Below are 16,409 nucleotides of genomic sequence, written 5' to 3'. Positions count from 1 at the left end.
TCTAGAAAAAAGTCTTAATTATTAGTACTGAATGTGAAATAAATGATTGAAAATAATAGTTCTAATATTACAATCTTATTATTGGTTAGTTATCTCATAAACCAAAAACCAAACCCGTTGCTATCAAATTGATTCTGACTCATAGTGACCCTAAAGGACACAGCAGAACTGCCCTACAGAGTTTCCAAGGAGGGTCTGGTGGATTCAAGCTGCCAACCTTTTGGTTAGCAGCCTGAGCTCTTAACCACTGTGCCACCAGGGCTAATTTGTAACCCAGTTTAGTTTACAGCTTTTTCAGTTCTACTCTTGCATTACGTAGAAAGAGCCCCTTAAGTTTAAGTATGGATTAAGATTTACATTAATGAAGGTGTCTATTTTTTTCTAGGGTATTACCTCCTTTCTTCATGCTCAAGTCTCATGTGGGACCCTGCGTGCATCTGATGCATTGAGAAGGCTCTTCTTGTCCCCTTAAAATCCATGAGCTCATTATTGACAAAGTATTATTTTAAATAAGTAAACAGAGCATGAATTATGGAACAATGACAAAACACACACGAAGCTAACCTTCTCCGCTAGGGCACAATGTAGGCAAAAGACAAAGAGAGGGTGGATGGAATGGGCAGAAACCATCATAAGCAACTACTAAGCTGCCCATGATGTTTAACATCTTCAGACACTGGCAGGAGATATTTATGTCTACATGCATCCTCCTGGTTACAGTTGCTGCAAATAAAAATTTTATTACTAAAATAGAAGCAACGGATTTGATACGCTACAAACACTTCCAAAGAGGGAAACCTAAATTACAAAGAACTAAATTTAAAACTTTTTGTCTTAAACTTTATAAAGAGTAGCCAGTACGGAAATGGGAAGAAACAATATGGCCTTTGATCTACCAGTACATCCTCTGAAAAGAAAAATCTCCAGTTAGAAAGCATGGAAGGTGTGTGTGTCCTTTGTCACTTACAGTATTTCACTCCGAATGAAACAAAATGCTAAGGCCTGTCCACTGCTCCAGTGTCCCTCGCAGAACTCCAATTAGCATCGGTGCCCAGTGGCAGCCCAGCTAAAGGGTCTGTCTGTAGGCACTCACCCATTACACACAGCGGGAAGTTGTATTGCTCTAAAACCACAAGCCACTGCTTTGATGGTTCAGGAGACCTTGGTCTTTTTAAACGTATAAACAATCTTTCTTTTCTAATCTGGGCCATTAGAGGGAAATGCTGTGAAAGCCTGTATTCTGAAATAACCAGGTTTGCTCAGAGTCATGACAGTTTTCAATCTTGCCGCCAGTAACAGAAGAATAGCGTTAAACTAAAAATAACATGGGTGCGCAATGTGCCTTGGGCACCTACTGAGGCCTAAAGGGTTTCAGATTAATTTGAAACTGAGCGAAGGTGAATTTTCTCTCTGCTTTGGCCCTTTTGTGGGCATTGTAATCATGGGGAAAATTCATCTGTCTAATGAGCTCTAGGCACAAAAAGGAAAGATACTGTGTTCAAGACTAAAATACTCATCAGACAGTTCTATGGCTTCCCTTTTCTAAGTGATAATAAGCATTGCTCTATTGATTCTGTGCCACTTCTCAGTCAAGAATTCTTCTCTCTGCAAAGGGCTCATTTGCAATCAAGTACTATAATTAAAATAACTAACTAATTAAATGTGGATCAGGTTTGTATGCTTTGGAAGGTGCTAATAAAATTAAAGACAGCTTACAAGAATCATATTCTGCATGACCTATGACACAGACAGGTATAGTGAATTAAGTTGTAATTTTCCAACTCATTTTATTGCTTTTGGGGGCAATCAATTGAATTGATAGTTCAAATATTCAAATGAGCCTTTGAGTGTTGTGAAAACACCTGAAATTTAAGATGCTGAAATCATCTTTGCAAAATTAGAGCTATTCCTTAACTCTCCCGTCACTTCCGGCTGTACCTCTTTCTAACATTTGCATCCACCGGAGCCCTGGCTTGGTGTGGGTGGATAAATGAAAAATTTGCCACCCTATGTCCTTCTACCATCACTAGTCTGTCAGTTAGTCTTACTGTGGTGGCTTGCATGTTGCTGTGATGCTGGAAGCTATGCCACCAGTATTTTAAACACCAGCAGAGTCAACATAGTAGATAGGTTTCAGCAGAGCTCTCCAACTAAAATAGACTAGGTGATAAAAAGGCCTAGCAATCTATTTCTAAAAATTAGCCAATGAAAACCCTATGGATCACAACAGAGTATTGTCTGATATAGTCCTGGAAGATGAATCTGCTAGGCTGGAAGGCACTCAAAATACACAACAGCTTCAACAATGGACTCAAACATACCAACGATCGTGAAGTTGGCATGGGACCACACTACATTTAGTTCTTCTGTTATACTTGGGGTCACCATGAGTCAGAGCCTACTTGATGGCCACTAGCAACATGTCCTTCTAAAAAACAGAATGAAGCATAACTAAAATCTGACCTTTAGGCTACAAAGGGGAAAGACAAAGAACAAGAGTCTGCAAAAAAACAAAAACAAAAATACTGCTCCTTTGGGCTAAATGTAAGACTTCAATATTCTCTTCTTACCCACTTTCCAGGAAAAGAGGTAACTACTCAAAGTAGGAGGTAGTAGCCACCAGGCAGGGCCCAGTCCCCCCAGTTCAGCTTTTTCCTGGCAAGATAATGGACAAGTGGTTTTATGATGATTAGCATTTGTGAAATGTCTCAGAATGCATAATAATATCCACTTAAATTTGCATTCGATTTCATTTGCAATGAAAAACTTTTATATCTACTATCTCATTTTTTTCTGTAGCATTATTGTTTCTTATAATAACCCCTGGCAACAGGAAGAATAAATTTTACTTCCTATTATGTATCAGAATTGATCATACATACTCATACAGTTTAGGTTGATTCTACATTGAGAAAGCATTTAGCATTAGCTTATTTGTTGCATTATTTCCATTTTTTCTGCAAAAATTGTGTCAAAGAAAACACAGGCCATTTAACTGACAACCTCACTGGTTGTCCTCTGCCTAATTGAGAGTTTGCTGTGCATTTGACTCACCTATGCGTACACATAAACTTTACAGCTCTCTACCATAGCAATTCTCAAAAGTTTTGGTCTCAGACTTCCATAAAACTCTTAAGCATTATAGAGAACCCCAACAAAAGCTTGAGTTTATATGGGTTATATAAAAAATATTTATAATATTAAAAATTAAAACTGAGAAATTTTTAAAATTATATGATGCATTTAAGAATAAAAATAATAAATCGATCACATATTAACATAACATATTTTATGTAAAACAACTGTATTTTTTCAAACCGAAAGAAAATCATGAGAAGAGGGAATTGTTTGACATTTTTGCAAATCACCTTAATGTTTGGCTTAATAGAAGACATATGAGTTGTCAATACTGCTTCTGCATTCAATCTACTGCTTTATTTTTGTTTGTTTGTTTACAGTATGTAAAGAGAATCCAGCCTCAAATAGACAGGTAGATGGAAAAAAGGAGGAGAATTTTAATGACCTTTTAAAAAATTTGTATGGATTTTTATCTTTGATACTGCACCGAAAGTCGTCAAATGGTAGTTTCTTAAATATAAGTTGCAAAATCTAATATGAAACCCATTTATACGAACTTCTGCCCTCTGTTACATTAAAATCCACTGGTCTGGCTTACACTTTGCATGAATATTATAATTCACACATGATTTTGTAACATCATGCACTGGTCATTTAGAAAACTGGTTTGCTGAGTTACACAGATTTTCCAAATGTTGACATATTTCATTTTTTAATATCAAAAATTATAGTTGTTAATATTGCCACCGACCTCAGCAGAATAGACTTCAAATATCGTAAAGCCGTAGAACTCACAGTGGCAGATACAAATTTTCCAAAATTCTAATTTTCTGTTTAAAACTCTATTTTTATCTTTGGCCACAAATACCACCAGTTATTTCTATTACTTCTTGAAGTAACAGGCTCACTTCATTTTTTTCCAAAAGTATCTGCCAAATACCCAAGATGGAATGACTATAGTTTGCCTGGCAATCATTCTTTCAAGTAAAATGGAGTTCCATGAGAAAAAAAAAAGACCAGTTCAACTCACAACTCAAACAGTTACCCAAGTGCTTTTCCCGGAAAATTCCTCATTTTTTGGTAGACAGCAGACATGCTTTATGTGTTATTTTCATTTGGTCACAGAATATTACAAAGATGAGCCCTCAAGGGTTAAGATTTAAATAAGATTCGTAATTTTTTTGCTTCATTAAGGACACTCTTAAGAGAAACTAGCCATTTTTCCTTCACTATAGGGTCACTCATAGCTATGAGTCGTTATGAGTTGGAATCCACACGATGGCAACGGGTTTGGTTTTTTTAGGTTATATGGTCGCTATGAGTCGGAATTGACTCAATGGCAATGGCTTTGGTTTTGGTTTTATGAGTGTGTGGTGATAAAAAATGCAAGGACTACTAGTACCATTTGATGCCACTGCCCAATTTGATGCCGAACCAGCAGTTTTACACACACACACACACACACACACACACACACACACACAGATGAGCACACACCATTCCTTTTGCACTACTATTGCAAGTAACACAGAGAAAAAGGCAAAGAACATTTTTTATATTATTATGAAGATAGTTTGTACTTTGTGGAACCACAGAAAGGACTCCGCAGACCACACTTTGAGAACCACTGGTCTTCAAAATCAAAAGATATTGCATGAAGTAAGCATAATGTACTCAAAAGAATTCAGAGTCATATTTACCTGCATTTTTGTCCCAACAGCATTTCTAACTAGTTCGGTAACTGGGGCATGTTTCTCAAATGCTCTGGAACTTTGTTCTTTTGTCTGTAAAGTGGGATCACAGATTTAACTTATACTAGGGGTAGACAAACTATTGTCCAAGGTCCACATCCTCTCTACCACCCATTTTTTGTAAATCAAGTTTTATTGGAATACAGCCACATTTATTCACTCCCATATTACCTATGGCTGTTTTGTACTATAACCTTAGAGAAGCACTGTCTAAGAAAAAGTTCACTCTGCCTGACAAATAAGGTAGACTTCCCATCTCATCCACAGGAAAAGCCAAAGTCTTCATTATACACTACAAAACCCTCTACAGTTTTACATTGCCTTTCTGACTGCATCCTTTATTTTTCTGTAATTGATTTTGTCCACCCCCAACTGCACAGATATCCTTGTTTTTTTTGTTTCAAACACTCCAGGCACGCTCAGGGTCTTGGTACATGCTGCTGAACACCTTTCCCACAGATGTCCATGACATTAGCTCCAATTCTTTCACATCTTACTTAAAAGTCATCTTCTCAGTGACTAGCCATCAAATCTAAAATTTCAATCCTAGTCCTAACATTTCATATCCCACTCTCTGCTTTATTATTTTTAATTTCCCCCTTTTTATTTTTTAACTTTCTATCTCACCCTCTACAACGTAAGCATGACGTTTTTACATGTTTTATGTACTATGTTTTCCCTAATGCCTAAAATAATGCTAGTATATTGTAGGTACTACAGAAAATATTGAATGAATTAGTAAATGAATGTGAAAAGTATTCATGTTATTACAAAAGTTTCAATACATATTAGGCCATTTATTATTATAACTTTCAGTTAAATATTTCTCATCTGTAGAGAACTTTCAGTGTACATTGGGGCAGTTAAGAGCCCAAGAAATGCACAAACCAAATTTTAATTTCTAGTTTGTGTTGAACTGAAAGTGTCTATTTAGTCTATTCATTAGCTCACAAAACTTCTAAACCATGTCATCATACAAATGGAGTATCCATGAAAGAAGAGTTTAAGACAAACAAGCAAAACAAAATCCACCCAATTACTGTGATTTAATTCTATATTTTGGATGTTGAACCTATTTTGTTTTCTGCATCTCCTAGTACTGTCCTGGGCATCTGAAATGGTTACATTTGTTAGGGTTTCTTAGAGTTTCCACAAAGCAACGGGTATTCGATCCTTTTTTCTCAAAATATCGCAATGTTCACAGCTGAGCTCCAACTGCACATCCTGTATCCATTTACCTCAGACCTCAGAGGGTGACTATGTTGTGTGTGACTTCTCTCACAATCCAGCCATTAAACTTCAATAGGTTTTCCCTTTTTTTTTTAATTACATGTTGCAGATTGAATTTCTTTGAAAAATTTTATGCACATTGGATTCTGTAGGAACACACCCACTTGGAAGGTGCCTCTGTCCTCTCTTTTTATGAAGAGAACATATTTTTTATAAAGAAGAAGGAGTATTCAAAATTGCACTTGGCATTTGGAACACAGAAAAAGGTAGCTGTGGTCCTGTTTTATTGTACAACAATCATGTAAACTCCAGCTGTCAAGTCCTCTGATCAGTTCTTCAATAGGAAAAAGGGGCTCAGCTAAATCCTGCCCACATGCTGCTGTTCGCCCGCCTAATAAGTGTGTTTTTCCCTCTTTATGAATTTCATTTACAATTACTCTGAGACTTTCAAGGAATGTCTTGAAAGAAAGACGTGACTAGAATTGCTGAGTAATTTTATTTTCTGTTTGCAGTGCTGGAGTGTGGAGAAAGCAGCAACTGGTTTTAATTTTCACTGAAGGAAAGTAATGAAACCCTTCTACTGTTCTCGGGGTAGTTTCTTGAGTTGGTCCACTGTCATGGATTGAATTGTGTCCCCCCAAAATACCTGTCAGCTTGTCTAGGTCATGATTCCTAGTATTGTCTACCTTTTATTATCTGATGTGATTTCCCTATGTGATGTAAATTCTGTCACTATGATGCAATAAGATGGATTAGCAGCAGTTATATAGATGAGATCAACAAGATTCGATAGTGTCTTAAGCCAGTCTCTTTTGAGATATAAAAAAGAGAAGTGAGCAGAGAGACAGGGGAACCTCATACCATCAAGAAAGCAGCGCCAAGAGCAAAGTGCGTCCTTTGGACCTGAGGTTCCTGCGCTGAGATGCTCCCAGACCAAGGCAAAACTAATGACAAGGACCTTCCTCCAGAGCCAACAGAGAGAGAAAGACTTCCCCTGGAGCTGGCACCCTGAATTTGGACTTCTAGCCTACTGGACTGTGAGAGAGTAAACTTCTCTTTGTTAAAGACATCCACTTGTGGTATTTCTGTTATGGCAGCACTAGATGACCAAGGCATCCACTAAAGTCTCTTCTCTCTTTCTCTTCTTGCACCAAAGATCTGTTAGAGACTCACCTTAAGACATGGACAGAGCGTAGTGGGAAAATAAATCTAGAAGACAGGGGACTAGGGAATTATTATTTAAGAAATCCTCATTAAGTAATAGACAAGAATATGGAGCTCAAGTAACTTGCTTAAGATCCCCAGGTAACTGCTGTATTATGTTTCAGAGTAAGCACTAGAAGCCAGATCTTAAGAATTTCCATTCTAGTCCAGTTCCTTGGATTACACACACACACAAACACACACACTATAACAAAAAATATCTTTGACATAGGAATAAGAGGTGAACTTGAAAATCAAGAATTATTGTTGCTGCTTCTGCTGTTGCTATTTTAGTTTTTAATGGTCCTTGGAAGCCAAAAACAGTTTATGTTTCACTAATAAAGGTTAGCTATTCAAAGCTACCCAGTGACACCACAGAGAAAAGGCCTGGCTATCTACTTCCGTAAAGATTACAGGCAAGAAAACCCTAAGGAGAAGTTCTGTTTCATAACACATGGGTTCGCCATGAGTCAGAATCAACTTGATGGCAACGGGTTTAGATTTTTTTTTGGTTTATTGTAGCTGTTGTTATTATTATCAATGTTATTATTATTAAAAAAAAGTTTCAGAATGAGAAGAAAGAATCCTTGTGTCCCCAATGATTGAGAGCATCTTAAGAACAAAAACACAGTCTTATTTACTTTTGTATACCCAGTGGCTGCCATACCCGACATATCATAGGTGGCCAAGAAACATGAACAGATGTTGGATTTTTAACCACTAAAAGCTTATGACTCAGAAGAAATGGCTAATTAAGTTGACATAATTAGAATTCAGTAGAGATGTTTTATATTTTTCCTGATCATATATTTGTATTCAGTGGACCAGGTAATGTACTAACAGTTTGAGAGATTTCATTAATTTATAGCCAAACAAAATCAGGACATGTTCTATGAATTTTGTAAGTTCTAACCTTTTGCACCCAACGAAACTGTTGCCTTGCCTCAGATTATGAGTTGTTTTATAATTAATGTAGTTATATGATTATTTTGCAGATATCCATTAAGCTAGGCTCAGCAAGAGAGTAAAACAATCTTTTTACTTATTAATTTTTCTCCTTAAAGGAAAAATAATGATGTTCACATATGGGCAAAAGCCAGACAAACATATCTTGTCAATAAATAAATTCATATCCATTAAATATATTACTTTAGGTAGAAATAAGTAGGAGATAGAAATGATACTAAATATATTATTTGGACCTCTCCTTTCAAAGAATTCTTCAGATGAATCACAGATTTAAAAACCAGTATGACTTAGTTCCATTTGGCCAAAAATATTAAGAAATCTGACTAAAGCCTGACACCACAAAAATCTGCCTTGATGCTTTTCATTTAGACTGCATAAGTTTGAATATAATATTCTTATTCCCAGATAGGTTATATGCTGGCATCTAAGTTTATTAATAAAATTGCGTTCTGCAGCAACTAGAGCTTCTGCAGTCCACATAGTGCTACTCAGAAAAGCTTGTCGAAATAACTAATTGTTGACAACAGGAACCTCACATTTTGATACTGGGTTTTATGTTTTAAACTTTGTCAATTGCCATCTGGATTATGATTTTTTCAAATAATGTTTCTAGGATAGAGAAATTGTGAAACCATCACATAAGTGAATTACTCTTCCATGATTTCCAGATTTTTCACCATCACACACTTACCATATGTACCTTTGTTGCATAATTTATTGAGTTTACCACTGCATGAAACATGTCTCCTGATGCCAAAGAAGGAGCCTTTGGTATGTTGCATCAGAACAATGGAATTCCACAGAGATGGCTTCATCACTGGGTCTTGTTTTAAAATGTTGCTGTTGTTGTTGTTAGCTACACTCAGGTTGCCCCCAGCTTGTGGTGATCCCATGCACAGCAGAAAAAAATGGTGGTCAGCCCTGTGCCATCCTCATGATTGGCTATGGATCAGACTGTTGTGATCCATGGGTTTTCATTAGCTGTTTCCAAAAGTAGATGGCCAGGCCTTTCTTCCTAGTCTGTCATAGTCTGGGAGCTCTAGTGAAACCTGCTCAGCATCATAGCAACACATGAGCCTCCACTGACAGATGGGTGGTAGCTATGTATGAATGTATTGGCTGGGAATCAAACCAGGGTCTCAAGTATAGAAGGCCAGAATTCTCCTACTGAAACACTGATGCTTCTCTAGCAACATCAGAGCCTCATCATAAGCTTCCTCAGACTTGTTCTGAGTATTTTTTTAAAGTAAAAACTATGAACAATAAATGCACAGAAGAAGAACAAGAACCAAAGCAGCAGCAGTTAACGACAACAGCAAAACTTTGTCTGATATTACTCCCATCAATGGAAAACAAGCAAGCCAGAGATGAGATAAAGGCACAGAATCTATCCAAAGATCTTTCTTTAGAAGCAGAAATATGTTTGAGATATTTTTACACCTGTGACAGCGTGGAGGAAAGAGTTAAAGCAAAAAAGAAATGGTTGAGAAAGTGGAAAGTGCTCAGATAAGAATAATCAAAGTGATGTGATGACCTGGGCATTTTAAAATTCATTTTGTGTTGAGATTAGTTGAAACAAATATTGCCCAAACATTGAGACCAGTTTTGTGCCAGCACTTTTTCATCTGCTGCTTATTGACATATGTGTAAAATTCCAAGTAAAAATTATTTCCAGTGCAAATTGGATCTACTGCTTCTTTTGCCAAAAGATACAAGTGCAGAACTGACACTCCCCAAATGCTTTTCCACACCCCAGCTGGTGTTCCCTTATTTCATTTATCATCCTCATGGAGAACCATACCTTGTCTCATAGGGTAATGTCAGAACTTGAATGACTCTTGTTCTGCTATCTCTCAAAGTGTTGACATAAATAATTAAGTGCTGACTGAATATAATTAATAACAACTTGCCTATGGCTAATTGGGCGAAAAAACTCTCTTCAATTAATATCTTAAATCTTTCATCATTTTTTTTAAACCCAAACTATAAAAACATGGTTAAAAAAAAAGCGCATTGGACATTTTACCTATACACAGCGCAAAATCTAATAGATGAATAAATAATGTGGTGAAAACCAAAAGCTGGGCAATTAGAGAAAATAAGGAAAGAGTGGTAAAGGCTCTGGACTTCACATGTATGGATAGAAGGGTCTGGAACATTCCATGGTGTGTGTAAACCACACTAAAATTATTCAGACTTAAGAGTGGTTTCTAATGTACAACCCAAATCACCTTTGCCATGGAAAATTTTAGATTATCATAGACCAAGAAAAGCTGGCAAAAAAAAGAGAAAAAGTATGCGTGTGTGTGTGAGTGTGTGTGAGACAGAGAGAGACAGAAAAGATAATAAGAAAAGATTAATGAATTTATATATATATTACTTGAGATACATATTACATATATATATCTATATATATTCATAATCCTGGCAAGCAATGCTTTGATGAGTTAAGAACAAGCTCATTAAATATCATATGTTTTAACTTTCCTTTGAAGGCATTTATGTTTTAGGATTAATGATATTGGGCAAATAAATTTGAGTTTTTCCCAACTCAACATATTTAGATACTACAGAAAAAAGATTAAACCAATCACTTAACTTTCTTTCTGAAAAGATTAAAAAGACTTGATTGAAAAACAGTATTTTTTATTTTTATTAAAATTGTTCCAATATTTTTCTTTCTTTTAACCATTTCTTTATGTGACATTCTCTAGCACAGAAAAAGTCTACCAGTATAAATCGCACCGTTCAGTTTTGTAAGCCTCTCCAAACGCTTCTGAAGGGATTATTGCAAAATTATTTTAGGCTTTCATAGTTCACTTTGAGAGACCTAAAGAGTTAAACATAGATTCTGGAAATTTGACATATAACTGAAACCAAAATGAAGCACTCATAGAGATTCAAAAAATGAGTGAAATATTCCCACTAACAAACTGCAAGGCCAATTTTGTTACCAAGACGGCATAAAAATTAGTCATCTGCCACATAAAAGTATGTTTCAGCCATACCTCAAACTGACTTTAGAAACAACGGAAGTAGATAGAGTTTATTTCAGGCTTATTTCAATTTCCCTATTCTGCCTTTTCTCCCAATTTAGGTCCACCTCCCTGAACACCTAGTGCTCACAAGTTTTGCTGTTTTTTCTTGTCAGGGAAGAATGTAAAATACTAAGTTAATTTCCCCTAGGACTGTGTTAGTTAAACGAGGTGTTATGTCACACAGATGATTTGCAGTTTAACAAAGGACTGCATAGTAAAGATGTTACCTAAAAGAAATGGATTGCTAAAGGTAGAAGTTCAGATACCCATACAAAGTCTTTTTAACCTGGTTTAGGTCCCTTGTGTATATATATGACCCTAGTTAGATCTAAAGCCTGCCCGAGTGGTGCAGTGGTTAAGCACCCGGCTGCTAACCCAAAGGTCAAGCAATTCAAACCCAGCAGCTGCTCCGTGAAAGAAAGATGTGGCAGTCTCTTCCTTAAAGATTTATGGCTTTGGAAACCCTACGGGGCAGTTCTACTCTGTCCTACAAGGTCACTGTGAGTCAGAATCAACTCCACGGCAGTGGGTTTGGGTTATTTATTTTTTTGGTTTAGATCTATATACTTAAAACAGAATATGATGGGAATAAAAATTCTCATTGGTTTGTTTGGTAGACTATCTGGCCCTCCTGTGGAAGCACCAGATGAATAGTGAATAAAATCAATTAAATTTTTTAGTTACTTACAGTTTTCAGTTCTTGAACAGGCCAAGTTAGGCTATCTACCACTGTACTCTCAAAGCTCCCATTAACGTGCTTGTCCATTCTGACACACATTTCTTGTCTTATACATACCCAATTTGTTTTAATTTCTAGCTTTCTTTTTTAAAAAAAATCCTGACTTTCTGTTCAAGAAAAATCTAGCTAAAACTTATGTATCCCACAGTCTGAGAAAAATTTACTTCTATTTTGTATCTGTCACTGAAATGTCCCATTATAAAGGAGATGAAGTGCATAGTGGAAAAATAATCACACTGAGAGTCACATGGACTCGAAATGATAGTCTTACATTGATACCAGTTAGCAGGTCCCTTTGACAATGTATTGAATCTCTTAGATTATCAGTTCATAGGATTATTATGAAAATTAAATTGAATTATACATATAAAACCCTTAGCCTATTTTCAGGAACACACTAAGCCAATCAATGTTAACTATTACTGTTATGAAGTTATAGTGAAGAAAATACTAAAAGCAATCACCAAATTTAAAACATCAACCACTTTACACAGTATACATCAGGAGTCCTCATACTAGGCCTGTAGGGCAAATCCAGCCACTGACAGCTTTTGTAAATAAAATTTTATTGGAATACCGCCACACCGATTCATTTGCCTATGGTGTATGGCTGTTCATGTGCTACAATGGCAGAGTTGAGTAGTTGCAACAGAGGCCATATGGCCCAGCAAAGCCCAAAATAAAGTCCTGACCCTTTACAGGAAAAGTTTGCTGATTCCTGATAACTTTCATTACTAACCATCAGAGTCAAAAATGTCCGAACTATAGGTCATGAACAATAATCATGCCAGAAACTATTCCGCATGTCTTAAGCTCTCATTTTCTACTCTTTGTCTATTTCTCATCGTTCCAAGTCCTGGGTTAGGCTAATAAATAGCAAAACTCCATTCGAGTTATAAGCCAATTAAGAGACAAGGAAAAAAGCAGATACACAAATATCATTATTAATAATGATAATGCTGATACTGGAAAAAGTGGATTATATTTATGTGCAAGTAGTTTTCCTAATACTGACCACCAGAATTAGAGGCACCCATCCTGTCAGGAGCAGCTGGACTAGGGCAGACTTTTCAGCAGAGCAGACTGGCCAATTAAATTTAATCATGGTGGAGCAGAGAAGACCATATAATCTAGGCAGGTAACCTGATTCCCAAAAATGAAGGAGAAGTGGAAGCAGAGAGAAAAAAGCTGGGTTATGTCTGCCAATTTCCTCTCCAATAAGGCAATGCACTCCAACTCCATAGAATAATGACAGGGATAGGACAAGGGGCCGGGAGGGCTATACAAGTTGAATTTCTTCTACATGGAAAGAAACATCTGGAGATGGGAAAAGTGTTTCCAACAACATAATCCTAATCATTGCAAGACCTTAGCAAAGAGACCCAAAACATACAGAACTATGTTTCCAATCTTTTTCAGAAAAAAAGTTATCACCAGGCGTCAATGGGGATGATACATAAAACTTCTCCTACTACACAAAAATGGAATGTGCTGGAAAATGTGGTTACCCATGTCATTCCTCTGTTCACAAATATTCATCAATTGCATATGATTACTAAATAAATTTTTAAATTTTAGCCAAATATTTAAAACATTCTTATTGCTGACCTATTCTTAACATTCTTACCATCTGATATATTTGTTAAACATTTTAACTGCACTAACTGGGCTAATCAGCCCATTAGTAATATTCACATATTTTATTATTTTTTTCTGGTTGATTAACATTTCAGTTAAGGAGAGTGACACAAGAGAGTTTTTTTTAATGCTAAGGGGGTATTCTTCCATTCTGAGTTTATAAGGAGTTCTTAAACTAGAAGTGGATATAGAATTTTAAAAATTTATATTTTTAAAGATGAGCATACAGTTTATTTTTCTAAAGTTGAACCATAGTTCCATTCCAGAAATAATTCTAATAATAATTCTAATTTAGTATCGTTATTAATATACTACTGAATTTGATGTTCAATATTATCTTTAGGAATCTTAGTTGTATGTGGGATTATTTTCTCTGCCAAATGACAGCATTAGAGTTATGCTATTTTCATAAAATGTATTTATAATCTTCCTATATTTCTCTGTGTTCTGGTTTATCTTAAATCTTGTTGGAAAGTTTGAATCAACAAGAATACATCTCTCTAATGGAGTTGTTCAATCCAGTTTTTTTTTTTTAATTGTTGTAATTAAATGAAGTTTACATTTCAAGTTAGTCTCCCATACATAATTTTTTGTTACATACATTGTTATGAGACCCCAACCGCTCACCCCATTCTGCGACAGCACACTCCTCCCTTCCGTCCCTGAATCCCCATGAACATTCAACCAGTTCCTAACTCTCTCTGCCTTCCCATCTCACCTCTGGACAGAAGCCGCCCCTTTGGTCTCTTGTATCTACTTGACTAAGAGGCACATTCTTCACAGGTATCACTTTATGTCCCACAGTCCAGTCCAATCCCTGTGTGAAGAGTTGGCCTCAGAAATTGTTCTAGTTCTGGGGTGATAGAGAGACCAGAGGCCATGCTTTCTGGGGTGCCTCCAGCCTTAGTCAGACCATTAAGTCTGGTCTTTTTACTAGCATTTGAGTTCTGCATCCCATCGTTCTACTGCTCCATCAGGGACCCTCTGTTGTGTTCCCTGTCAGGATGTTCATTGGTGGTAGCTGGGCACCATCTAGTTCTTCTGGTCTCAGGCTGATGAAGTCTCCGGTTTGTGTGGCCCATCCTGTCTCTTGGGCTAATAGTTTCCTTGTGTCTTTGGTGTTCTTCGTTCTCCTTTACTCCAAGTGGTTGGGACCAATTGATGCATCTTAGATGGCTACTTGCAAGCTTTTAAGACTCCAGATGCCACTCACCAAAGTAGGACGCAGAACATTTTCTTAATAAGCTTTGTTATGCCAATAAACATAGATGTCCCCTGAAAACATGGTCCCCAGACCCCGCATCCCTGCTACTCTGTCTCTCAAAGTATTTGATTCTATTGAGGAGACTTCTTAGCTTTGGTTTAGTCCAGTTGTTCTGGCTTCTCCTGTACCGCGTGCTGTCTTTCCCCTCACGTAAGATGATTCTTATCTACTATCTAGTTAGTGAATAACCATCACCCTCGCTCCCCACCCCTGTAACCATCAAAGAATGTTTTCTTCTGCATTTAAACCTTTTCTTGAGTTCTTATAATAGTGGTCTTATACAGAATTTGTCCTTCTGTGACTGACTACATTCACTCAGCATAATAAGTTCCAGCTTCCACCATGTTATACAATGTTTCACAGCTTCATCATTGTTCTTTATCGTTGCATAATATTCCATTGTGCGGATATACCATAGTTTGTTTATCCATTTATCCATTGATGGGCACCTAGGTTGCTTCCATCTTTTTGATATTGTGAACAGTACTACAATGAACATGGGTATATCTCTATTCGTGTGACGGCTCTTGTTTGTCTAGGATATATTCCAAGGAGCGGGATAGCTGGATCCTATGGTACTTCTATTTCTAGGTTTTTAAGAAAGCACCAAATCAATTTCCAAAGTGGTTGTACCATTTTACATTCCCACCAGCGGTGTATAAGTGTTCCATTCTCTCCACAACCTCTCCAGCATTTGTTACTTTGTGTTTTTGGATTAATGCTAGCCTTGTTGGGGTTAGATGATACCTCATTGTAGTTTTAATCTGTGTTTCTCTAATGGCTAATGATCATGAGCATTTCTTCTTGTGTCTGTTAGCTGCCTGAATATCTTCTTTGGTGAAGTGCCTGTTCATATCCTTTACCCATTTTTTAATAAGGTTATTTGTCTTTTTCCTGTTGAGGTTTTGCATTATCTTGTAGATTTTAGAGATTAAACGCTGATCAGATTTGTCATAGCAAAAATTTTTTGCCCAGTCTGTAGGTTGTTGTTTGACTCTTTTGGTGAAGTCTCTTGATGAGCATAAGTGTCTGATTTTTAGGAGCTCCCATTTATCTAGCCTCTCTTCTGGTGCTTGTGCATTGTTGCTTATGGTTCGTATTGTGTTTATGCCATGTATTAGGGCTCCTAGCATTGTCCCTATTTTTTCTTCCATGATCTTTTTCATTTTTGATTTTTTATTTAAGTCTTTGATCCATTTTGAGCTAGTTTTTGTACATGGTGTGAGATATGGGTCTTGTTTCAGTTTTTTGCATTTAGATATCCAATTATGCCAGCACCATTTATTAAAGAGACTGTCTTTTCTGCAATCAATGGACTTTGGGCCTTTGTCAAATATTAGCTGCTCATAGGTGGATGAGCTTATATCTGGATTCTCAACTCTGTTCCATTGGTCTATGTATCTGTTGTTGTACCACTACCAGGCTGTTTTGACTACCATGGAAGTATAATAGGTCCTAAAATCAGGTAGAGTAAGGCCTCCCACTTTTTTCTTGTTCTT

Source organism: Trichechus manatus, unplaced genomic scaffold, assembly GCF_000243295.1.
Source record: "Trichechus manatus latirostris isolate Lorelei unplaced genomic scaffold, TriManLat1.0 scaffold00241, whole genome shotgun sequence".
In the NCBI taxonomy this organism is placed as follows: domain Eukaryota; kingdom Metazoa; phylum Chordata; class Mammalia; order Sirenia; family Trichechidae; genus Trichechus; species Trichechus manatus.
The sequence above is the reverse complement of the archived record's forward strand: the minus strand, read 5'-3'. Positions refer to the sequence as shown.